This window comes from Saccoglossus kowalevskii, chromosome 10, assembly GCF_978046115.1.
Source record: "Saccoglossus kowalevskii chromosome 10, keSacKowa6.1, whole genome shotgun sequence".
In the NCBI taxonomy this organism is placed as follows: Eukaryota; Metazoa; Hemichordata; class Enteropneusta; family Harrimaniidae; genus Saccoglossus; species Saccoglossus kowalevskii.
In genome coordinates this window covers 32,544,716-32,571,556 of record NC_140650.1, presented here as the reverse complement: position 1 = coordinate 32,571,556, position 26,841 = coordinate 32,544,716, and the positions used below count along the sequence as shown (strand labels likewise).

The 26,841-nt window shown below is 35.0% G+C and overlaps 1 long non-coding RNA gene across 1 annotated transcript; it reads left to right on the top strand.

Annotated features, from left to right (window-relative positions):
* The first annotated feature begins 6,764 nt into the window (after positions 1 to 6,764).
* On the top strand, positions 6,765 to 8,081 carry LOC144353441 (uncharacterized). Its single transcript, XR_013420825.2, has 2 exons — positions 6,765 to 7,073; positions 7,749 to 8,081. It is a non-coding gene; the product is annotated as an uncharacterized LOC144353441 (long non-coding RNA).
* The last annotated feature ends 18,760 nt before the right edge of the window (positions 8,082 to 26,841 follow it).

Sequence of the window (26,841 nt, the reverse complement as noted above, 5' to 3'; positions counted from 1 at the left end):
AAGAACGAACTAACCTGTTTGAAGTACTGCACCTGAACTGTTGAACATAACCGCGTCATCTGAATATTTATCCAATAGTTTGCGTCACGAATTGTGACTTGTGACCTGACGAATAAATTAACTAGGAATGTTGTCACGATGATATACCATAAACTTTTGGTGAAAATGTGTTTTCAGAAAGATGTTAACATAATTATTGATCATAACTAGTGTATGTAACTAATTTATAGCTGATGAAAACAATAATGTCAGAGTAAACGCTATGGGGACCAGAACCAAAAGGGCGTATGTTCAAATAGGAGGATTGCGGTTACAAATACGAAAGGGTGAGTTTTAAATTTGTAACTATTAAATATGATTGGTTATCTTAACTTTTTCAGAGCATGATCACGTGGTAACCAGAACCCTCGTAAAAGGGTAAAAGTACGTTTTGGGAGCTTTATATTTATATTTTGGAACGTCTTGATAATGATGGCGTGTGTTAACTGACTGATTTGTGTGACTAATTTGTACAAACGAATGTATTTTAACCACATTCATTCACATTTCAAATGTATATGCCCGCCATTTTACTGAGAATTTCATCCTTATTCAGATGTAATAAATTTTCCACTTGTATGCATTTACATAATTTGACTGTGTTTATATTTATTTCTACCGTGTCATACTTGTACTACTCATCCTTGTACTAATGCAAGTGTTGATGTTCCACGAGTAAACGGTGAAGATAGATGATTTAGAATGACTTGATGAGGCATTTGTGTTGGAACAGGAAAGGTGGCGAATGAAAACGACATTCCCACACCTCCTGTACCTGGAAGTGTCCATAGGAGGATGAACCCCACTGGACAAGGGTGAACATATCTGAAAATAGTATGCCGATATCTGATTGTCGGTAATCGTTGGTGGGAAACAGTGTAGCTACAGGAGATGGGGACCAGTTCACAGGTCAAAGCCCAAAATAGACCTAATCGCCAGCTGTATATGTATCTTGATTTACTACGGATAACACTTCAACTACAACTGAAAGTCAGGCCCAAATCAAAATGAACCATATAGTGTACCCTTGCTAGCATACCCAAAGCTAGTTTAGATTTCTCGCCAATTAAACTGTTATATGGTTCAGAGACCCGATGGTTATTTTAAGAGAATTATAGCTCTTGTAATCTCAGACTCAAAAGTTAAATGAATGAGTATGTGATTGATTTGAGGCAGCATTTTAAGGCAATACATGTGAGATGGTCCAGGCAGAACCGACAAGGTGACCAGGTACTTTTATTACTCCCCACAACTAAGTTGAAAATGCAGTATAAAGTCATTGCGACTGAGTTCAGTTGACTATGGAATCAAAATTGGCGGTAAATTTAAGTTCTATAATAATATAATATGGCTCGTCTGAATCTAGCATTCTGATTGGCTGAAACTGAATGAACTGACTAAAATGTCTATCTGGAACAAGATTGCTCGACTGTGAGCACTGTTTATAGCGTGTGTTATCAATTGACCAAAACAATGAAACCTGGTACAAGTATTAATATGAATTATTATTGCTAAAAATAGTAATATATTGGAACGCACACGTACATTGAAGCATAACGTTCGAATTTAACACGTGACGTCGTCGACGCGCCCTTTCCTGCCACTCGCTGTCACTCAACAAAAATGCAAGGAAGCACAACTAGAAACATTGTATTTTACTCTTTTCTCTTTATGTGCGGAAGTATGGTATGTAGTGTATGGCCAGTATTACCAGCGATTTTGAGGTGTATTTCTTGCGTGAGCATAATAATGATGTTGTAAACAGTACGCCCGGATATTATTTCCTGTAATATATGCTAATTTTACCCAGAAAGGTATAATTAAATCCACTACCGAAAACCCTCGTTTGCCATTTATAACTTCTGATTAATATGTAAAAAATATAAGGTTAGGGATGAGCCTGAGGTTCTGCAACCATCCGTGGTAATTCCAGAAAATTTGAAATGCAAAAATAACCTATTACATCAAACAGACTGTTACTTCAGATGGCGTTATTTTGTTACCGGTCTTGAACATCAGTTTACTGAGTCTGTACCTTATGGGAGTAGAGAAATTGAAACTGACATCAATTTGGAGTCCCATCTTACCCCAGAACAAATTGGGGAGGTGAAAGACATTTTGCTAAGATTAGATAAGATTGGCTTCAGATAAATCGATTTTTCCTAAACCTTGTATTAATGGATTTGGACTGCTTAAAATTTCATGTATTGTTCCAATCATTATTTTAATAGATACCATCTTAGCAGGAAGTATTTGTATACCTGACAGAGACTATACATGTTTCATTGTATTATTCAAACTCGGAAATGTAAATTCCTAGATGTACAAAACATTTATTGCATTCATTGTCAAACCTATGACACCGAGTTGGCGCTTGATAAATGTAATAATACAAGATTATATATATATACACCCACCAGAGTATTTATACTGTACAATTGATTGGAGGGCAAAATACCTGCACGCAACCTCAATAAATAGACATAAATATATACCATATACTGAGTCGATATAATACACTACTTGATCAAGTGGCCATGAACTCGTCATTCTTTTTATTATGCGAATGGCATCGTTGGCACACAAATTATCTTGTGCCTGTGAATTTAGATCACAATTTCAGGTCAATGGCCCACCAATCTTGGATTACAACCTAGTTGATGATAAACTGAGCAATTAATTTGTATATGCTATGTAGCGTAAACTGACATAAGCGATCCTAATTAGTTGAATAATTGGGATTTTGGCTGTAAGAATAAAGAAAAATGTTATGTTTATAGTACTCTTCTTAGTAATATGTGGGCCGTTCCAAGGATGCAGATCTTTTGGAGTTACAAGATGTTAATATCTCCAAGAATTGTGCTGGTGTATTTTTCCAGGCCCTTCTTTATGAGCCCTAGTGTCCCGATCATTGCGGGCACTGTTCTAGTTGTCATTCCCCACATTTTGTTGATTTCAATTGAAGGTCTTTGTACTTGGATAACTTTCTTTTCAGCCAGTTTCACAGATGTGTTTCTATCTGATGATACTGTCGATTAGGATACACGTTTTATGTTGCTTGTCCTTGATACCTATGTCTGGACTTTTCACACTTATATCTTTATCTGTTTGTATTGGCATATTCCACATGTCTATTACTTCCTTTACTCGCATATACTGCATCTGGTTGGTGTTCATACCAGTTGTCTGCAGTCTTGATCTTATAATGTCTGCAGATCTTCCAGTGCATGTATGCAACTGCCCTCTTGTGTCATTTAATGTATTCTGTCTTTGCTAATTCAGGACAGCCAGATACAATATGATCTATGCTCTTCTCATATCTGCCACATATTCTGCACCGGTGATCTAGTTGCTAGGCTCTGGTTTTGTGCTGCACCAATCAGTCCTTATTGGTCTTATGTTGGTCAACATCTAATTCTTCTAATTTCTTTGAATACATGCCATGCATTACCCTCTCTTCCCATTTCTTTAGTATTATATCCTGAACATGGTGCTTAGCGTTTTTCTTTACTATCTTTGCATATTTTGTAATTCCCTGATTTTCAATTTGATGGATTTCATTGGTCATTCCCAGCTTCAGTTTGTATTTTCTTGCTTCCTTTGAGATCTAGTAGATTTTCTTTTTTTTCAGCTGGAGCAGAAGGTCTTCAGAATTTGCTACGTATGTGACCAGACCGATGGTGGTTGTCTTAAAGGACATTTCTAGCTGGGTCATGCCTCTTCCTTCTGCTGTTCTAGGTTGGTAAATACGGTCTACATCAGATTTTGGGTGGTTCATTCTTTCCATAGTGAGGAATTTGCCGGCTTTGGTATCTAACCTCTTGAACTTACTTAGTTTACATTTAATAATGTTAAAGCTGCAAGTTACAACTGGTATGGCTAGGATGTTTATAGCTTCAAATCTGTTGGTAGCACTCCTTAAAATCATTCTAATCCATCTGTAATATTCTTTCCTGACTTTTTCTTTTATGGCAGAGTGTTGTACGCCATCTCCTTCATTGATTCCTAGATATAAACCAATGTATATTGAACATTGGCAAGTTCCTTCTGTTGTAGGTCTTTGATTGTTGTGTCAGTTTCAAATATTATGTTGTCGGTTTCGGTCAATCTCCATCGTTTTAAAGTTACTTTGGCACACTTTTCTAGACCGAACTCCATTTTGATGTCATCATTGAAAGACTTAACTATGTGTAGGAGCCTTGTTTATTGATAGTCATATTTAGCAAAGGTTTTGAGAACATCCATGTAAAATAGATGGTTAATTTAACCTTTCTGGAAGTCATATTCATATGTGCTTTTGTTGACCATTGAACTGAAGGGAGCAAGGGCAAGGCAGAAGAGAGGGGGTGATAATGAGTCCCCTTGGATTATTCCGCCTTTGAACGTGAGTCAGCATGATTGTAGTGTAAAGTGGTTTTCCATGTCTTCATGCTTTGTAATGATAAGGTATATTCTGTACATTTCAAGTGTCTTAGTGATCGAGCTATGAGGCAGGCTGTGAAATTATTATTCTTATCATTATTATAACATTAAACAAATAAATTAATAAATATTTTTTCTCCAGTGTTACCACACATAAATGATACTAAAGGGTTTATAGACGTTTACTCATGATGGATGAAGATAAACAAGAAAGAAAGAAACACAAAGCTGGCACTGCAGTCAAACCTACAAAAAACCCTTAATCTGATTACTACAATTTGAAAATTGTGAATGAGAATTTTAGCTCAAATTTAATACAGCACATCCCCCCGCCAACAAATGCGAAACTTCACGCTCCTTAATTCTCGTAGGTGTAAACTAGTTTACATATGTCTGTAATAGAGGGCGCAAGCACACTCATATCGTCAACACAGCTGAGGTTATTAACAACGTTTCTAGACAAGTAATCAACCAATCAATCAATCAATCATTCATAAAGCGCCTGGACCAAAAACTAAATTATATTCAAAACGCTGAGGGATTTATTCCACGCTGTCGACTTTGTTGAATAAATATGTTTTCAGTCTTTTTCTAAGTAAGTTGGCATCAGTGACTTGATGCATGTCAGATGCAAGGGTGTTCCAAAGTTGAGGAGCAGCATATGAAAAGGCACGTTCCCATATGTTTTCAATTTATGTTTGGTGGTGCCGAGAAGGGGCTGTAGGCGAGAGGATTCTCATTGGAAGAACGAAGCGTACGACCGGGTGTATATAAATGAAAAACGTTAACAGAATAATTGTGTACTCAATTTCGTGATGAACAGGAAGCCAATGCTATTTGGATTGTTTGCTTTGATTTTCTCGTACGGATGATGATGATGTTATGGGTACTTCGAAGTAGATTAATGCTATTTCCTTGATATCGTGTTACATCATAACTATTCATATGTTTATCAAGCATTATGCCGATTTTTTGTATATAAAACTACCTCTAATTTAAATATGTAATTGTATATAAATATGAAACACCATGAAGTGTGAAAGGTCAACGCTCGAGAACACGTGTGCTGCATTCACGACTTTTATAGTATGTATAATGTTGCAGTTCACTGCATTCATATATTACCTTACATTATATTATACCATTACTTTTAACTGCGCAGGTCGTGGGAAAATACGTATATCACGGTTTTTCATGTTAAGATGTAGGGTCGAAACGTGAATAAATCGCGGTAGGGGTAAATCCTGTTGTCAACAAGTACATACAACGTTTCGAGTGCACAAAGTTTTTGATGCTCTAAAATTATTTCAATGAAATTGGGATAATAGATCACTGTCAAAGTCAGGTATACCACTCGATTTTACAGAATCAACTCACTCATCCTCTTGTTTATATGCCGTGAATTGCGTAAACTATTATGGTATATCTGCATACGGTGGTAGTTTAATGCCTCCCTGTCTTTTAAGAAAGTGACGTATATTAGTTGCGTCGTAACAGTTGATATAGAGAAATGTTCAGCTAATCGGATTGCTTTTTCTATCTAAAAAGGAATACATGTATGTAAACTATACTTTGATTTTCATTTATTCGAGAGGGATCTAGACGCATTGACCCGGAAACATCCACTGGTGGCGCTGTATAGTTTTGAAAGCTATAACCAATCATAAATTGGTTTTGTATCAGATGATCTAAATATTATATATAATAGAAAAACAGGGAGATATATAGAGGATCTCCAATGAGTGACCGTGTAATATCGGATTTATTAAACGAGTGTAGTAATTTTCATATGTTCCGAGCCTTTGGAACATTTGGCTTTGAATTACAACAAAAAAGAATACATGTGATAAATAGGATCTCAAATTCGTGACCAAAGGCTCGGAACATATGAAAATTACTACACTCGTTTAATAAATCCGATATTACACGGTCACGAATTTGAGATCCTATTTATCACATGTATTCTTTTTTGTTGTAATTCAAAGCCAAATGTTTCCACTATCGTCGGCAGCCGAAATCGACAACGCAAACACTGGGCGCATTGATTCAGTCGAACAAGTAAAAGTGAAGAGTCATTGAAGAGACAAAAGCGATCAAAAAAAATTTTAATAAAAGTCCAAACACCAACCTAGTTAGAATACAAATAAACAAATTACATTATTTTTAACTTAAACACTTAAAGCGAAAAACGAAAGCAGTAAAAACTATTAAATACATCAAAAAGCTGTAGGAACTACAAGTATTTATCGGGGTTTTCCCCGTCACTCCATGACGTCATTGACATGGTTTTCCCCGTCACTCCATGACGTCATTGACATGGTCCACGAGATCAAACATGGAAGTCAACGCTGCGTCGATTGAAAGTTATTATTTAGTTCTCATCTGATGACTGAGAGGAATCAAACACATATATTCGACGTCTTTTCGGTGGAATTGTTGAGCTATCATTATGGCAATGTTGTAATGTACGTGTACATTAAATACTTCGCCGGAAATGGGGCCTCCAAATATCGGTGTGGATTGTGAACTCAAGGTCGGGGCATGATGGCTGATATTGGTTGATGTCAACTGGGACGCGATGTTACGTTGTGGCTGAGGTTGCATAACAGAAGGTATTGATGTTTGGCTATTTGATGTGCTATAGTTAGGGGTGGCTACTTGATTATTTAAAATGCCAGAAATTTCTCTGTGTTGGTTTTCTGATATAGTGCTGTAGGCATTGACGGACTGAATGTTACGATGACCGGAGATCTGCATTATTTGTGTCGGTGGTATATTTTGGTCACTTAATGTAGTATGGGTCGTCACTATTTATGTATTAAACCAGCTGGCCGTAGACTGAGATATTTTTTGAAAATAGCAACTGGACATCTTCTGGGATTCGCAGGGACGTCCCACATATTTGGCTTCACTTTTCTGGTATCCCTTGGATTTTCTCCAGTCCGAATTTTAGTTTGCCGTTCAGAAAACTCAAGATATTCACGACTATCAGTACATAGGCTCACATCTCCCCAACACATGTTACGGTGCTCGGTATTACCCCTCAGACCAAAATGTACTGTGTTATAAAACCACATAGTATTTATTATGGCTTCATGACTGTGGGACCCAAACTGTCCCGATTCCCACAGAATTTCGATTTCCTCATCTGTAGCCGCCTCAGCTGTTCGCGGTAGGTTGCCCTTACCATCTTTCTTTAATTTCTTCTGTTTTGCTTTTATTGTTTCCCGCACCTCATTAAACTCAATACTACTGATCAGTGAATACATGTATTTGTGTCGTTTCAGGTAACGTTCAAAGCTAGAAAGCATAGATCGTAAGGAAGTAGGCTCGTAGTCATCACCGCTTGGTTTACGGACACTGATAAAAAATTTGCATAAAATTGTTTAAATAGAGTTTTCTTGGCTGTGTTTTTGTTTTGTTGAGTTTCGATTGTTCTTCTGACATCGTCATCGGTGACTGGCACAAATCTACATGGTCGTGAAGGCCCGGCCTCGGCGCCGTCGCTGTCAGTGGTCTGTGCTATCGCTTCACCCAAGGAAGCATTTTCTGTGACGAAAAGAAATGTTACATTTGTTATTATAAATATAAAAATAAATTCATGTTGTGGAATCATTTTATTTAGTACTCGCAGTATTGTGATGTGTTTTTACCCAATGCATTATGCGAGCATACAATACGCCGAGTGATCATGATCTCAGTATATCAGTTCTGACGAAAGAAAAAAACGTAAACGTACCTTCACTTGGTCTTTCTTGCTCATCATTCATAAATTCTGTCACGTCTACATCAAAAGTATTGACTAAGTCGCCCATATGTATCATGATTTCGAACGTTCGATCAGCTGAAAGTTTGTTTACTTTGAGATGCAAATTTGTACGATTGACAGCAGACGAAACATTATCATGCCCGAACTATTTTCGGGTTGGGAGAATTGAGACTGTGATTAATATCTTTAATATTTTGTTTATTCAACAGCGATAAAATCAGAGATTATATAGAATCTAAAAATCTAATAAGTATAATATGTAATAATTTCTACATAATTTGTCATTAAAATCTGCCTCATCATAAGTGTTGCACAATTCAGTACTAACTTTACTGATTAGGTCAAAGGTGAAATTAGGTGTATTGGCCAATCACATCACAGACTTAAAGTGTGACGTCACTTTCAAAGTGTGTAATACCAAAAATATCACACGGGTGTTATTACACCGAAAGTGCATGATACATGTGATAAACAAATATATTAGTTAATAAATGAGCAATTCAAGCCATCCTGAAGAGACTGTATGGAGAGATAATTTTACGCTTCCCGACTCTCAATGCCGGATAATCCACGGCGCGTAAGCATCTGGGAACTTTCTATTCAATGCGAGTTTGGTTTACCAACCCTTGTATAATGTGTGATGATCCGGGCTCAATTCAACACATTTTCTTTGATGGACCATGCAATATCGCCCTCTTGGCCAATTTGGTCCTTGTGAGGGACACCCATAGCATTATTTTAAACTCATAGTTGCTGTCGACATAGGAAGTAAAGTAAGCAAATAACACCGAATAAACGGCAAGGTAAATACTACGTCTAATTATAATAGTAAACACGTACCGCGTGCGTGACTCGAACCGGTGCTCGCGTACGGCACCTAATCGCCTAGCTTCATGCCACGCTGTGTGGCGCGGATCGCGTGGACGGGTTTCATGTTCTCTGCACTAAAAAGCTTGGTTATTAAGCATCCTTTTTTGAGGATGCCCGGTGGCCGAGGGGAAGACGTGTAGTGGCATGAAGCTAGGCGATTAGGTGCCGTACGCAAGCGCCGGTTCGAGTCACGCACGCAGTACGTGTTTACTATAATTAGACGTAGTATTTACCTTGCCGTTTATTCGGTGTTATTTGCTTCCCATAGCACCATGGTGGTTTGTATTGCTGCCTGCAGACAGATCACGTGTATTTTCTTCCAGCAATCTCGAATCTTTAACTCACATTTCTAGATACAACAAACGTTATGATCAGGGGTCATTTGATTCTCGAGCTATTTTTATAAATATAAGCTTTTCATACGGAATATATACTATTATAGTCAGCAATGACAATGTGTGGGTCGAATACATATGTGAAGAATGATGTTTCAAGATAGTGGGAAATAAATGACCTTGGCTTTGTTGAAATTATAATATATGTGTCTCAACACATTTGTTGATCTTATCATTTATGAGGATAAATGGAATAGAAGCCATGTAGTGGATTCATTAACTCCGGTTGAAGGTCATGTCTGAATTAGTGAACTGTTCCCTTAATGTAACAAAAGGAGCTAATCTAATAGAAGTCTATACAAGTATTAAAGTATACCAAGTATTAAAGCAAGTGGAGTAGCGGTTTTCCGGAAGAAGTCAAAAATGGCATTTTCACGAATTGACAATTGAAGATATCGTCATGCAATATGCAAATCTGATAGAGGTCCTACCAAGTATTAAAACAATTGATCTGACAGTACAGGGAAGGAGTCGGAAATAGAGTTGTTGACGGACGACGAATACATAATACGAACAACTCCGCTCTGTCATCTTTGAAGCGGAATGGTATCCTGATTAAAACCCCTACTTCTATCCATCAAACAACATTAAGCATTCCAGCCAACCTACACTAATATGTCTGTGGCTGTGTTTAACACGATTAACTTTCAACCAAGCCAACAAGAAAATTGCAATGACATTTGTATGTAATCATCATGTGATTTTTTAAATAAAATATTACATGTTATGCATGTCTTCTCATCAGCTGTTGTATTTAATAATTAATTCCAGAGATCGACCTTGATGTCCCTTGCTAATTACACTATTCACAACGGGTAAATGTTTGCCTACTTATCCGTCATCAACGAATTCAATTGCGCGTCACAGTGCAAACCACGCTATGTCTCAATCTCTTCAATCGAATGCCGAAATGGGATTATAGCGAATCGAGGTTAAGTGTGTTCATTTGTAAAGCCCGATAGACATGGGTACTTTCGAAGAGGCCACTGAACATTTTTGTGAAGTGAATATTTAATAATGTTTTTGTCAAGATAGTTTCAACTTACATAAGGTCAGTAAATTGGCATGTCATTAAAATATATCATTTTGTAGTGAGTTTATTTGATATCAATAACGATAACGAGAAACTAGGTATTTCGCTAATTACTTTGGGCATTTACAGTCGTACCCCCTTTGGCAATAAATGGATCATTCCACGAATCCTAAGTCGCTCATGCAATCATTGTTTGATATAAAAGATTTGCAATATGGATGACATATGCGACGTCCAAATCAAATGCGGTACATATCGAACAGAAAATTGATATACGGTTTTCATAGGTAAGTGAATCAATACGGTGCGATATCAATATTGCATATATAGAACGTCAGAGCAATATCCGATAGGATTCCTAGAAGTTAGAATTAGTCTCATTGCTTGGAAAGCTAATGCAAAATGTTACCAGTGCCATCTCGTCCGTCTTTTTTGTACCTACAACTGATATTAACTCCGTACAATATAAATAGATGTTATTAAATTCAAAATGTATGGTATTTTTTTATAACGATACGACACCCTTACTCGTGACTGAGAATATTAACACTCAGCTTAGCAGAAATAATTTCGGAAAAAAACACATAATATTAAATAGGTAGTGTTACATACTGCATTGTTACATCAACCGTGTTACATATTTATTTAGATTATAATGTAAAAAAGCATGAGAGATGAAATTGGTATCTTACAACTCACTGAGCTTGACTAGAGATTGCTTTCTGAAATGTGTCAAGTGCGTAATGACGTTTTATATAACGCTGATATTACGTATTAATATGTCAATGCATGTTGGCATTGATTTCCACATCAAAACATTGTCCGTACGTGTTACTACTGTACTTTGGGTACGAAACGCATATCTACGTTGTCTGTGGTCGCGTTGCTCTCGCTTGTCACCGCTGTAGTAGTACATTGAGTAATATACATGCCGCGTATATTCACATATATAATTGACGTGGTATCAACATGCCACACGCTTTGTCATAAAATTATGTACTTTATTACATTTTATCAACTTTACAATCATTACAGTCAAAGTCCTATAATAAACATATACATGAACCAACCTATTGATTATTAAATGAGTTTGCCAGTTTATTATTATATTGAGTTTAAAATCCGCCCACAAGAATGTAAGTGTGCGCGCGTGTGTGTGTGTATGCATGTTTTGTATTTCGTTTCGCCGTGTTAGTCGATATTAGGTTAATATACAGTTCGTGTATACTATGTTTGGCTGCTCCGATTTGGTAGACAGTAGGAACAGTGTTCCCATTGTGCTGAAAAATGCGCAAACAGTCTGCCGTGATATCGAATATCGTGGATCTGCTTGAGGCGTATTGTTATGTCATGGTTCTTATATATCAGGTGCGAATTATATTCCTGGGAGACAATAATTGAATTTATTGGTAACCCCTCTGTTATTTGAGAGTATTTGTGATTGATTCGAAGAATAAGCATTTAATCCTGATAATATTAGATCAACTACTTTTCCTAGCAATAAATACATATTTTGATCTACGAAGTTGTTCAATAGGAACAAATTTGCAGTCTTTATACATCATTTTTGTACATTGAAACTACGTGTCCATACGGTAATCTGGCGTATAGAGGTCAATCCTGGCCCAAATGACTTCTATGGAATTTAAATGGAAAGGTGATAGCAAAAAGTATCAGTTGTGTCAACGTCATTTTTTTTTCTCATTAACTTGACGTTGACTTGACTTGGCGTAACTTGACATCTACGAGGTTATTCAATTGGAAAACATTTGCAGTCTTTACCCACACATACACGATAGCTATTACATTCATGTATTGAAACTACGTGACGATACGGTAATCTGGTGTATAGAGAGGTTAATCCTGGCCCAAATGGAAATGTGATTGTAAAACAAGTGCCGGTTGTGTCAACGTCAAGTTGTTTTCATTAACTTGACCCGTATTAAAGCTAATCTGTCTTGCTCAACTTGTTATCAATTTTTACTGGCAAATATAAATCGTTCTTGTATTTGTGTGATAGTGTCATGGCCATCAACTTCAAACAAGCAAAGGACATTCCAATTAAAAGCATGTGTGTAATCTCACTCTTTAAATACATTGCTCCCAACTCACCGTACAAGTGTGTATAATGTGAAATGGCAAGAAGTGATGATTTAAGAATATAATATAAACAAGCAATAATACAATGAAAAAAACAAAAACATCCACAGTTTGAGACAGGTCGAAAAGTTTTCTTCGTCGTAAAAAAACAGGATAAACTGGCTGATAATTACAAAAAAATAAGTCCAATACTGCTATTGAAGAGATGAAAATATGCTTTAATTTTTAATATGAATAAAGATGCCAAATACAAATAAAATGATACTGCTTCTTTTTCTGCACATTTAATTGACAAACCGGCACAATGAGTAGTGTGTGCCACACATATCTTGATTGTCTCTGATTGTACTCCATCCTAACTAGAATTTTAAGAGTGTTTGAAGTTCATGAATCCCGAATCGACTTCGTAACACCACCATCACCATTAATGTATGGGGTAATGACTGATTTAATAAGTGCTTAGAATTTGAATTTGTTAACAGGTGATTACGTAAAGTCTACGTGTCCCACACACGTTTTACCTATTTAATAAACCCACAAAGCACGCACTTTTTATAACCAAACTTACAATGATTACTAGAGGTCGATATATATATATATATAAGTTGCCACGTTTGCTTGAAGTATTATATGGTGCAGCACGCGATAACACTCTCCATTTGATGTCATAATCGATGTTATTGTCTTTTAATCACCAAGCGCATTTCCTGAAATGTGCATTTTTAATGATTGGTTGCGTTGCAACTTACGCATAGAGAGAAATATATTATAATTTTCCAACCATAATTCCTGTAGTTTAAATAAAAGAAATGAGCTTTTTTCTTTCTGTAGCTATGGAACAACTAGTTTTAATATCGTAAACCCACCTAATTGTTATGCAAATCTGTAGCACTTATAACGTAGTCTGTGTCAATGGTTTATTTAATAAAGTCTTAACTCCTGATGAGTGAGGTACTCCATGTACCTTACGAAACAGTACTGTAGAGTCAACTTTACTCATGTAGTCGTGTCTTAATTTTTTCTCTGTCCACGTATGTAAAACTGCTCTACAAACTCATCGCTTAGTATCGAACACTCTCACCTGGAATAATCGAATACTTTCCTATATATATATATTTGGAAAGCGCGAAAATAATTATTAATTCTTTTATTGCAATGATATCATTACATAATTTTTTATTTGATGAATTCAATGCCATTTTGGAGTGATGCATTGTTAATATTCATCACACACTGTGGGCCATACATTACATTGTATACCACTTAATATTTTGATGGTAATCAAATAAATTCACTACCAGTACTTAACATAATATTCCTGTATACCGTGTATTTAGGTTCGATGTATCATCCTCTGGACATAATGCATCATTCAAATTGAAATTGACATTTGTTGTACTTTCCCATTATCTACCCATAATGCCAATGTCAGAAGAATGTTTTCAAATACCTTTGCCCTTCATCTACAAGTATTCAATAATGTAATTGAAAAGAACATTTCATTGGATTCTGCCATTATCTTGTCAGTAACAATATTCGTTATTTATCACATGTCCGCGATCGTCGAGTGCATATAACTACTAGACAGAAAAGATATTGTCAGCATGGACATATATCAACGTATGACTCTGATCGTCATGAATAACTTTTTGAATTTTAAGCTATATTTATTACTATTGTTCATGATCTTGCGTATTGTGATTGACATTACCCACCTTAATACAACTATTTTTCTACCATATTAACAATTATAAATAATCTTTCATGTTTTGGAAAAGAGACCGAACTGAATCGAGTCAATGACGAAAAACATTTCACTTTATTGCTGTCTCCTTGGTAACCAGATGTAAAATATGATCGATTCTTTTTTGCCTGATCTCTCAAAAATTCTAACCTTCTTGATCTTCAATTATATCTTTTTCATTTAATAGTAGTCCATGCTGGATGTTTGGCGTTATCAATCGGGAATGATTTTCATAATTTTTGTTTTAAGAGAATTGGAACATGTTGAGTTATTTGTCTCTGCAAGAAATTAGTCCTTGTTATCAAGGCACCCACCCTGAACCCACTCATAAGTAAACACACGGTGGCAAAAACATAGTCTCATTGGCAATTATTTTTGCGACCAATGTGTATTTATTCAAAAACACACTCTCTTTTGGTATTTGTTTCGAAGATGAATACTTTAAATGACAAGTTCTTATTCTTGGTTCAATAATTTAATTACCCACATTAAACCCATAGCATAATTGCCATAGAAACATGGTTAAATCGTGTGCACGAGCTGTATATGTTTATGATCAATGTTCTTATTTGAAAAATGAATATGACAATCGAGCAATTAATGATACACATACTCAATTCATCAGTATAACTCTCATAAACTAGCTAGTCATCCGCTAATTGTGTTATTTATCTGATGTATAATTTGTGAGTACCAGCCGTCTAATACTGCACTTGACCTTTCGAAGTTCAATATTGTACGGTTGGTATAGTACAATAAGAACAGTTATGGTTAATGGATATTATTTCAGTACATAACTGAAACAGTTGTTGCATATTATATATTTAGTAATATTTTTTTTTAAATATTCCGTGTATTCAAACTAATCCGTGCCAGTCTTATGACACACGTTTCGCGAATTGAATTCGTTACACAAGGTTTAATATGACGTATACGTATTAATGAGATGATTATACTTGTTGTAATGAAGAGATATGAATTAAATATTTGCATCGCGGAATACATTCACTCACACTTGACATAAAATATTGACATTCTTTAATAATGTTTAATAACGATACACGTTTGCATAGTAACATCTAGCATATATAATTAATGAGATATATGTAATCTGTTATCGTCTCATTACTTGAATAATCATTGTTTGTTAAGTACACAGTTTACACATTTTCTATATTATCATCTACTGAATCATTTGAAGGGTCATACAAAGTATGCAACTTATTGCTAACTAACGAACATATTGTATACCAACCCCATATGTGTATATATATAGTTTAGCTCAATTTAAACTGTTTTGATTTGACTTTGAGGTCAATGTATTTCCCTACCTTTTTTAATAATATTTTGTAATATTTAGCTATATTGCTTATCTATTTACTAGTATAGAATTGTATACCTCTGCAAGAAGCACGTTGCCCTGGAAATGCTCAAACATAATCACAAGAAATAGTAGTAAAATCCTTCAACACAAATTGACTTGAACTTTTCTATGAGCTAACATTTTGGATTTGTTCTTTACTTAACATACATGTTTATTTTCCTTTTGCCACTCATGTATGTTTATTTAAAAGTCAGTGACTTAGTAAGTCTTTACACGAGTGCCGTGGGTAACATGCCGCGCCTGCTGTAGTGAGAATAAAGAATGAAGGCCCAACATATTTGTTGAGGTCCAAACAACAGTGAGTGAAGTTTAACGTACATATAGGCCGACACAAGAACCCGGCGTTCACACTTGAAAATAATAGTGGCGTTGTTCCCTGCTGTTAAATATAAAAATTAAGTATACATGTATTTGTCAATGTCAATAAAAATAATTGTTGAACGAGTATTGTTATTAGACTTTACATGCTGACTGGCAAACACACGACGTCACTGTGCGACGGCCTATAATTGTGTTGTTCAACTTAATTACTCATATTAAGTTTAGATCGCTGCAATGGTTTGTTCAGGTTGGGATACATGTAACGTGAATAAATGCGTTCATAAAAACAAAAAGCAGCATTATATTTTCATGTGCTAAGAAACTACTTTTAAATGCCATATATAGTCATGCACGTGTTTTTGTGAATTTGTATGTCATATATAATGCCACGTGTGATGCTAATGGCATAGACATAGTAAACGACTAGATAATTCCAGCAAGAAATCATTCATCACAATACGTTGTTCGTGCGCTATACAATACATAATACCATATTCAACCAATCTTGCCTTTCTGAAGTTACTCTTACCGCGTGTCACATCGAGTGAAAGGGACAAAGACTATGTTTGTACGACATTCATAAATTCTTTAACTATTTTTTTTTCGATTCACCGGCATAAATTGTTCACGCATCATCGCGCATTGTTTTGTGCAACGTTCTTCTCGGGAAGCACGTATTAGATATTATACTAGACTAATGCCGTGTCACCACTGTCAGACGTATGGACGGGTTACCATCAACATTATGCACATATTTACTACTACAAAGAGATGCTTCACGAAAAGATACATGGACGTACGAAGTTGTGTCATGATATCGTTCTTCATAAAACATAGTGCCTACCAAACATAGTGTATTTATTTAACAACTGTTGTAAAAGAGTATGTATTTTCCACATTTGGTTCTCCATTTTCATCATGATACTTTCGGTCAACCATTGATTTGTACAGTGGCATAAATATTAGATTATTCAAAGAAACACAAGACAGGGTCCAGTTTTGGATCGTACCACTATCTAGTTTAAGGAGCTGTGGGAACGTGAGATTGTCGTTGTACTTCATTATAAAGGTTTTGCATATTTAGAAAATTAAATAATATTGTCACATTTGTATCAATACATTTACCACCACAATTGCGGTATATTAAGTAATTACTACTAGTAAACATCGAGTAGTTTTGTCCTTGCCTTTCCTAGCAAACAACTCCAATGTTGACTCAATTTGCATTTATCTGATCGTAGTATGTGTTCAGCATAAGGTATTTATTGTTGACGCAATACAAACGCTTTTATACAAAATGTTATACGAACTAAACACTTGCCAGTATGTCAATAAAAATACATACGTCATTAATTCGTGAGATCACAAGACATTCAATTTAAAATTTATTTTGGAAATTTTTCAAATAATTCATCATTTGTATGTATAGAGTGAGTTCGCCACTCCCAATGTAAGAAAAATACCCCAACGCCCTAGTGATGTAAATGGTTTTGCTATTCAGAAAAAAACATCAAGAATATAATTCTCTTTTCTTCCCATTTATAATCTATGCACAACAAATATGTATATGTATACGAAAATACTATTACATTGGCGTAGCTGATTCATTACTGCTAACCCTTGATACAGAATGTAGAATATAAATGTTGTTATCACCTCGTACTGAAGTGGGTTCAAGATATAGTTATTACTTGCTTTCTTCACATTTACCCTTCGTGACCTAATATGTTTACTATACTAACTGTATAGGTTGCAAAGTAGTAACAACTTGAAATTTTAATTCATGAATATATTATGATTACGCCGTATCATTACACACATTCATCCTAAAACATTATTTAAACTTATTTAGATATCGCGGGTCATTTTCAGCTCAGTAAGCTGTTTATTTTTCTTCTTTTCTGCTTAACGTAAGGTTTTTTACATCATTTATTCTAATATAAACAACATAACATAAACTAAATATGATTGGACAGGTTTGAACAAGGCGAGAATCTTTTAAACCATGCCTGATTCGGTATGTTGACGTTTTTTTGCTATACTGGTTACATTTCGTAAACGTCAAACTGATGTACATTTCCTGCTACTTTGTATTAGGATGATTAGACATTATGGGCACACGTCAATTTTGATTTGACGTAGTTCTTGAAATGTACGACGTTGGATTGACAGGCCAGGTTTGATCGTATCGATGTCAATAGATGGTACCAGAAATAGAAAACAAGAATATATCAGTTTCAACGTCAGTGTCAGTGTGTGAACTCACGATCAACCCTATGGGACTATACTCTGTAACTAAAGCGATTGTTCAGATTAGCTATTAATTAGGTGTGACGTGTTGTGTTTAGTGACGGAATTATCTTGAAATGGGTAAATACATACTAAAGGTCAAGCCGTTGATATCTCTTCGAGTTTGTTTATTACTTTTACCAATCGCTTAGGGCAAAACGTCCTTACGGATATCTTGCTCTGTCGCGTTATCACGCGACGTATATGTTTAGCCGACCGTATGCACCCGTTCAGGTTTGTTTCATTGCTCTTCCGTACAAGATCCGTGACGGTGACTTCCGTGCGGGTCTCAGAACAGTCCATGAGTTATATTAATACACAAGTCACGGACACGTTCCTACGCTACGAGTTTCTGGCTACGGTAAGTTAATTTCGTACGTATTTTTATGATATATATTAATCTATTATATATTACATTTATTGTTCAAAAATGTTATGTTAGTTGGAAATGAACGTAGGGAATGAGCTGAATGTGTGTTAACTTATGTTGGATTATCTATCATGAATGCCTAGCGTTATATCAGTCTACAAATCGTACATGCGATATACTTCTCTTTCCTCATAAGTAGCTTACTTTTACGTCCTCGTAAATGAACCCAATCGTGTGAACACAACGTGGAAATTAAACACCGTCAATTTGGAGTCCTATACTGCATGTTGGTGTTATAATTAACTGTATTCACGTGTAACTCTCATAGTACTAGCTCACAATATGTGTCAAATCTTTAGTTTGTTGTACACAGCTGTATATGGCGTGAAAATCATACTATGCTGTCTGTTTTGAACACTTTTATATAATTATGATGTTTAACATAGCACAAGATTTTGTCAAATATTGATTGATAGGCTTGTGTGAATGCAAGATTAATAACGGGCGCAACTTGTGCTGACGGTAAAACATCGTAAAAGAAATATATCGCCGATTACAGATGGTTATTATTGCCAATTTAATTGATTACCATATTACTCGCGTAATTGCGATAATTGTTTCGGTTGATCAGGTTTCACCAATGTATCCTAGGGTGATTAAACTTGTCTTTGGAATGTGCCTAATTTAATGAACAAAACCTTGTGGAAATGGTACGGTTAAACACTGTATTAACTGACTAACTGTTTTTAAAGAGGACAAGCTAGACTACCATATCAACTATAGGAAGGGACGTTTATGTATAGTATAGTATAGTGTAGTATAGTATAGTGTAGTATTGTTATTGAAGGTAAAACTTATTTATAGAAAATAATCACAAGATTTCAAATTGCAAATTTATTTTGTATTGAATAAGAGGTAGTTGTAAATCATTACACTTGCAATTAATTTCACATAATGATATAACTGTGGTATAGGTTCGATTAAACTCATTCAATTGATTTATTTGTTGTGGCGGTAACGTAAATATTATAGCTGAACATACAGTTTGGAATATGTTGCAAGCATAAAACCCACACCAATACAACGTCATCGTTAGAGCGAGAAAAGCGCGCATCATATAACTAAGTCAACACATCTATACTAATTATTTACGCTTTGTAAATTAGCAACACCAATTCGTCTTCTTGTTGTCACCGTTATATTTTGATTGTTCACATTGATTTGACAATATCACGCAAGACCTCATGATGCATTTATTATTTAAGAACCAGTTCACTCTAATAACTGCATGAATCAACAACAATGTATCCAGTCATATCTAAACTACACGTTTATTATATTTGCAGTATTGATGAAAGGGTCAATGTTAATCCAAACTTTATTTAACTATAGTCACTATATTGGAACACCGCAATACAATGTTCGCAAACGTACTTTCAACATATGCAGTATTGCACTGAAAACTATCGCGCATGAATTGATAGTGAATCTGGAAAAAATATAATTGTTACAAAATTAATTTTAAAATACAAACTTAACTTATTGTAGTAATCTGGACGTTTTTCACAGTCATTTGTTATCTTGGGTATGTATGCCGTGCAATCATTGTGAAATCATGCGATCAAACTATGTACAATGTGAATATTGTGTCCATGGTTACTATTTCCCCGTCATTCGGTATGCAAGGGAACGTGTGCACTATACTATAAAAACGTGGCAAAGCGTAAAGAGAACATTTCTCTTCTACTGTTTGGAAAATTGAGTCTGTGGATATTTCATTATTTAAAAACGACATTCCTGTTCAGAAAGTTGTGTAACTGTTGTTTCATTTAAGTTTATTTTAAAGCAATCAAGATGTGCCATTAAAGCTATATTTTCTGAAAACTCTTTTATATGAGCCCTGATTGCCACGGGTTAATATAAACTTCAGAAGTGCACTGAAGAACACAGTTGAATACGTGCCTTACTAAACTCATATAATGTGTTTTCAATTATATTCCATGCCGGCAATTCAACCACAACCTACACAGGTCGCTAAGGACATAAATACACGCGGTATTTTTACGTCTTGTACCGAGATCACGACCTTTCACATAGTTCATTAATCGCACACCACCACGTCGTTGCTGTGTTTGTTTGGCTCAGTCTGAGCGTATGGAACTTGCTTCGAGTATCGGTCGACACAACCCTTTTAGCCATACCAGGCCTAAGTTGTGTCTGGGTACAACCGACGTTCTGTGAAATATATTTGACCATAATACTCGAGCTCACGATTGAAAACAGTGGAATTAGATGTAACGATTCGGGTAAGATGGCTTTCTAATCTCATCTTCGTTCTCGACTATATAATAACGAACTGTGTTCTCGAATATTATAAGAACACACAAGTTATATATAGTCAATATGTAATCAATTTGCCAGTGTAATTTGCCACTGACTGTATACCGTGCCACTTACAGAAACAACATTCCCATCAATAATAAATATATCAATTATAATAACCGTTTTGTAATTATGGCAGCAAAATTCATTCATTAAAATTGATAATAATATATGCATGGTCATCAGTTGTATTACAACTATCGCCGTGGTTGACTGAAAATATATTGTGAACATTACCACGATAAACTAAGCTGTTACAAAACCTGTTATGTGTGACATATTTTCATTCGAGCGTCAAGGTTCTCTGTTTCATAGTGTATATAATATTGAGTATAATATTGACCAGTATTCAGTCCCCGTTGCTGATACTAGGGAGAATATTGTAATTATAAAATTATAATAAATTGCAATATACAGTATGGGTATATCTATATGTATAATATATATGATATATAATAATCATTTTATTTGATTTTGCTTCTCTAATAAGAATCGCGTTTCACAATGGTGGTCATTATTTGAACAAAGTCAAATAACATGTGTAAAATTGTAAAACAAGTTGTTCGGTATTGTTGCTTTAAAACAAGTGTCTAAACTATCATTGTATAGGGCAAATATGCCACTTTCCGCTCATTTGTTTGTGGACAATTTTCACTATATAAATAACTTAATTACGCGCTCGAGTGAAACACCATTTAGATAATGGGTATGTTTTCATAAATGCAATTAATATTAATACATTAAATGATTAAAAGTTTAACCATTCCAATACTAAATTACCCTAATTAGGTCAAGTATTTCATAGATCAACATAGTTTTCACAACCGAATGATACACACCACAGCTGAGCACGTGGCCTTCTGCAGGATAACAAGCAACTGTTTGTCAAGTCTAATGGATTCGATGGCTAAAATTAGCAAAACGACTTAAACAAGTATGTGATGCGCTGTATGTATGTTGACTCGTCTTAATTAGTGTATCCTTATCATGTGTCTTTAATGATCATATACACCTGTTATGCGCAGATGAGAACTTCGGTCTTCTCGGTAACCTGTTTTTGCCAACTATATCCCCCGCACATTTAACGTTTTCGTCAGTATATGATTGAATAACTGATGGTTCAGTGCTCACATTTATCATCGCCTTTCTCAGATGAATATCGAGTCAGTTGGGCCCGTATATCTGTGTAATTTATCAAAACGCAGCTATGCTGAACTTCCTACTGTGGGCAGTAGATTAATTGTGTTCACAACAATTCTTTGCAAATTAATATTTTACCTAAATTAAACGCCATATTTTGAGGCGTGTGTTAAGGGAATCAAACCACTCGGATATGAACAAATCATCAATCTCTTATGAGACATTTATAAAATCTAATAGCGGGAACAATTCACGGCCCAACAAACAATTTCAAAACCTTCTTCTTGAAGGGCGATTACGTTTCCTGCAGAGTATTTGTTTTAGAATACATATTTAGTCTTATTCCCCTTTCACAGTATTCGCAAATAAATAAATAAATAAATAAATAAATAAATAAATAAATAAATAAATAAATAAATAAATAAATAAATAAATAAATAAATAAATAAATAAATAAATAAATAAATAAATAAATAAATAAATAAATTCAAATCTGAGTACATTGTCAGATTCTTCAACACCATTTTCCTAACAAAAGACTGACAGAACTGCCGATCAAATGCCGTACAGAACATGCCAGTGCGTTCAATTTAAATAACCTAAGGAACATCTTACAAGTATTATGGTATAAGGTATACAATATATTATTAGAATATCTCTTATAGTTCCATCACAATTTAACAGTGTACACAGGAGCACAATAATTACGGAATATAACTAGCTTAACAGATAATGTATAGTTATAAAATTTATCCTGCGCCAACATCAACAATGCCTGCATCGTCTGGCAAACAGTTGGAGATATAATGCCTATCGGTATTTAATTGTGTTAAATTCTCAAATTTCCTCATCATTTTAGAATATTATGTTGAAATGATAACACACCGTTTGTCAGCACAAAACATTTTTAAATATTTTGAATTACAAATGCAGTCAATCCAAAATAAGTTAGACATTGGTAGAAATAAACTGTAAAATTCACGTTTCTCAAATCGAAGTTAAGCTGTTTTAAACGAGAATCTGGGCATCTTAATTCTATTTATCGAATCACCTTTTCAACTTGCGCAGTCACACTAGGCTAGTAGCCACTGTGGTGTAAATAATAGAATTGAGGTAACAATGTAATTATATTGCACCATGGGAAATTGGTATGACAAGTTATAAGGTCGGTGATTTCCGATGATGGAAACATTCGCCTTTGAGGTAAATGCGTGTTGCTGGATAGATTGACATTAATTCACTCTCAGTGTACCTCACTCATATCGCACCTGAGTATCCATTGACACAGGAAGTAACACGTAACGCCATGAATATTGGCTTTAAATTATATTTATATAAAGTGAACGCTAATGTAATCATGTTTAGGATTGTGCGTGAAAAATGTCTTCATCACTGTCACTGTTATAATGCGGCATATTTGCAACTCCGTATTTTTGGTTACTGAATAATTTAATGCTATAAGAATACAGCCTGTACCCTATACAGTGAATACAGTGTGTACCCTAGACGCCACCGTACATTACTACTTGCTTTCTAACGCGCGTACTCAAAACGTGTCAAACAATTTTCTTTTTATGACAGTGCTTTTGATCGAGCGTAAAGCGGTAAGTGCAGCCGCCTTCAAAGGCAAAAAGTCCTGCCATCCTCGGCCCGATTCTTTTCTGATATATATATATGTATAGATATGTATTCTATATTGGATAATTATGCTGATTTGAATTTTACGTGGTGACGCGGTAAAGGCTTGTGGTACAAATATATTGAAAATATTACTTCCTACATGAATGATAAAAATTGCTATTATTATTTTAAATCAACACGCAAGCACACGAAAATGTACGTGGCATATAGTTGTTTAATATGTCTTTGAATAGAATGGGTCATCTGACAACATAAAATCGGTTTTGTTATCTAAAAACTACAAATAATTCCATCTCTGAAGTTTTAGTTGTTCATATTTCTCACGGAATAACATTTTTTTTTCAGGAACAACAAACACAACACCTACGGAAAAATCAAATGCAAAATGAAGGACTGAAATGAACACCTTTCTGGCACTTATGCACAAACTAATAAATATTGCTCAACAATTAAAGTATCAAATCACAAATTAATAACAATGGTGTTTGTTTTGGAGGTGGTAACTCGATTTACCAGGGTTGAAACTTTTGTGCTATTATAATACATACTCTAACAATGAATGAACATGGCAGCTACAGTTTAAAATCAATATCAAATTTGTTTTTCCGTTATATATAATGAATATGGATTTTAAACTACACGTGTTTTTCACGAAACCGATGTGGTCACACATAGACTTGTATCATTTTCTAAAATTTACCGACTTTAATTAAAAACACGCAATATGTGTAGACGCAACACTGAACAGAAGTACTTCAAACGAGCTCGAAAAAAATGTTATGACGTCACCGCAGTCTTCTCATAAGCGCAACATCACTATACATGCGACTCGGGCGATTCACCTTAGAACAATAGCGGGTGTGGAGAGACTGTGGTTGGCCCAGTTAGAAAGAGTAATCTAAACATGTTTACAAGCAACAAAAAAACAAAACATATTACAGCCAGCTGTCAGTTATTGTCCAATGTTGACATCTGAAATTTGCTAAAATATGAACTTGCATCTGTTCCTAGAAAGAGAAAAGAGTAGTGTCTTGTATAGGTAAGGATCTTCCACTTGAAGAACTACCAGAGTCAAATGAACCAACATGAGCAACACATTCGGTGAACTGTCCAATCATTTGCTGACCTCCATCCTCAGACTTACATTTTAAATACATTGATGTTGTTGGAAAATCGAATCAAATATGGTGGGAGAGCTCGATGTTGAAACATTCAAATGGAAGAAATTCACCACTGCCAAAACAGTGATTGAGAATGCAAAGAAAAAGTTCTACATAGCAAACCTTCTGAATGACTTGGTTGTGAAATGTGAAGGAGGTCATCACCAGGCTGTGACGTGTATCTTTCTAGTGGGTTCCATGATATCTGAAAGGCAGTGAAATTAGTGTCTCGTAATCATCATGTAATACCAGCATTAGAGTAAAATCACGAAAAGGCAGATTCTCGGATGTTTTTTTCATATAGCATATGCAAAACAAGAACTCGGAGTATGCAGGGTATTGGCATATTGTTTAGATTCTGATGTTGCATCATATCAGTAATAGTATACTACCATTTACATACTTATTCAAAACTGTTACTTTCTCTAAAATGTTGTAGATTGTCGTTGATCTGTTTTGGTGATGTTTGTATATAAACGTACAATGCATTAAATGATGTAGGTGTAGGTACTGACTGCGTATATTCGTTCAGCTAACATTAGTAATCTGATTAATGTGCAATATATAGTGAAATCTGGGAATTTAAATTATGATTCGGTGACAAATCCTGCATTGATCGAGTCATCGTACAATTCGCTCTGTAGGGGCGAAATAAACAGTCCTTGCACACTCGTATAATGCGTTTTCTTTCATAGCTAGAACATTTTCAAAATCTATATTTTGGAATAATGCTTGTGATTAAATAGTGTATCTGTAAAACCCGTCATGCTTTGCGAATAATGTATTACAATTATAATTAGGCTGATGAGCTGAGATAAGTGATATTTAGTGCAATATACAGACTATATATACCTGCGTAGCTGGGGATTTATTTCCATTTCTGTGAACATAAGATTATTTTCAAGAATCTATATAGCCATCTCACTGCATGGTTGTCGTTAAAATTATTTCTTTATTTATTCAGAGGAGATTGAACCCTGGATAAGAGGACTTGAATGTTATAGTTTAAATTATTCTAGGAATTCTTTTTTCTGGTCATCGACATTTCAACGACCCCCCCTGACTCACATCGGTGTATTATTTTAAAGATATGGAGTTCTGAATGCAAACAACTTAATACTGTGTATTGTATACTTCAATAAAATATATCGATAGTGGTGTTCCTTTCAGCCTTATATTGAGTCACTGGAGTCGCCACCTCGTCCACAATCTTTGAAGACTGCCCATCTCGGCCTGTGGTATTTGCAAATCATCAACTATTTAATGTTTATTGTGATTTCTTTACTCGATCTAATTAAATACTTCATTGCTTGTTATTTTTTAATCTTTGATATACCCAATTTCATTCATAGAAACAAAAGCGAAAAAAAAAAAAAAAAAGCTCGTCTGATCAATTTACAATATAGCACAGAATGAACTTTTACCTCAGACAAGTATGCGGGGTTTAAAGGTCACTGAACTAAACTGATCAGTATTCATCTGAATTTGTCCAAAAATTAATACTGTACATGTAATATACCTGAGAAACAGTCAAAACATGTTAAAATGTTGTGATTGTAATTATTTCGTGACGAAAATGGCAGCCAATTAGGTTGTCATCGAAATAAAAAAAAAAAACGGAAAAGGACAAAGTTATGCCTTTGTACCAATTTAAGCAAAATCTGTAAAGTATACCCGAGAAACTGGCAAAATACTTAAGTTTGAATGAAGTACCTGACACTGCAGATATCATATTAAACAAATGGTGGTGTTTGCGGGGAATAGTTACTAGTCCCCATTATG